The sequence below is a fragment of the Octodon degus genome, unplaced genomic scaffold, assembly GCF_000260255.1.
Source record: "Octodon degus isolate 3935 unplaced genomic scaffold, OctDeg1.0 scaffold00149, whole genome shotgun sequence".
In the NCBI taxonomy this organism is placed as follows: domain Eukaryota; kingdom Metazoa; phylum Chordata; class Mammalia; order Rodentia; family Octodontidae; genus Octodon; species Octodon degus.
This window is the reverse complement of record NW_004524725.1, coordinates 6,522,460-6,524,058: the sequence shown is the minus strand read 5'-3', so window position 1 is coordinate 6,524,058 and position 1,599 is coordinate 6,522,460.

Below are 1,599 nucleotides of genomic sequence, written 5' to 3'. Positions count from 1 at the left end.
GAACATGGTATGATATATCATCATTTTAAAACTCAGAATTCTTTTGGACCCTTTAGCAATCATTATCTTTAATCTACTGCTTACAAATCACTTCATAAAATATTCAATTAAAATTTGGATGTTTTTGCTGTATATTAAATTAATAATCACAGTTTCACAGTAGCATTTATGAAGAGTTGGTTTCTATGCAAGCTTAACTGCTATCTAGTTACATGGTATTGTGCATTTATTTAGCTCTTAAATTACAGACCCTTCATCCATAAAATATTTAGCATAATTAAATTCACATATTGTGAAGTGGACATGAGAAAATAAATCAGTGAAGTGTAAGTGGTCATTAACTATGCCCAATTCTTATTATTTTAAGAGTACAAAATCTGGTTAGTCTTTCTTAGGACTAGATGAATATTCATTACTTAAAACTATATGCTAAGCAAAGATCTTGACAAAATTCCAGCATCACTTATATTATAAAAAGATTAATATAATATATAATATAAATGATAAGAAAATCTCTGGCTTTTAAATACAGACTGATATTCTCTGAGTATTTTGACAAGCCACTCCTTTTTATGTAGTCTTTAACTCTTAGCTGAGTTTCTGGTGCTGTTTGTGCTTCATTGATTTGGCTACTTCAGTGTGGATTATCAGGATTTCCTCTGAAGCTGAGAACTTGTGTCCATCACGACACTGACGCCCTCTCTTACTGGAGACACTCTCTTGGATTCCCACAAATCCACCTCATGCCGTTACCACATCCCCCACTTTCCACCTAATATCAGTGCATCAGGTTCTTACTTTGCATGCCAAGCAAGGGCTTAGATTTTTAAATAAAAACTGCAATAAATAATCAGGCATAGTAAAAAAAAAGTTACAAATATGAAGACTGCTCATTAAACACTTCAGGGGACAGAAGGCAGAGTAGAAAAGCAAAGTCAGCTAGTAAGATGCAAAACTGCTCTAGTGTAATTTCATGATATTTCTCATGAATAAATATTCAAGGATAGCTAGAATTCGGTATTTTAAAATAACATGAATTGTCTGGGTATAAGCAGAGTAACACTAAGTCTGATGTAGTGAGAGGTCATAAATTTGAATATAACCCTGCACTTGCAGGTAGGTGCTTATTCTACTGAGCTATCTCTCAAGCCCTGATGTGCTTTCTTTTTCTTCTTTCTTTCTTTCTTTCTACTTTCTTTCTTTCTTTCTTTCTTTCTTTCTTTCTTTCTTTCTTTCTTTCTTTCTTTCTTTCTTTCTTTTTTCTTTTCTTTTTTTTTTGCGCAACCAGCCCCTCTGATATGCTTTCTTAAAAAACAGAAGATTCATTTCAATGAATCAAGATCATACAGCTGTGCTACCTTCACAGAATATAATCAGCATCATAACTTTAAAGTGCCTATGTATTTCTTAAAACTCTTACTAACAGTACGATCAGGGGAACAGATAAAATTCTTCAACCAACATTTCATTTCTTTTAAACTTGACTTATTTACAAAATTATCCTTAAGAATCCATCAAGTTGTGGGCTGGGGAGATGGCTCAGTGGAATAAGCGCTTCCCTGGCAAGCGCAAGGGCCTGAATTAAAAAAAAAAAAAATC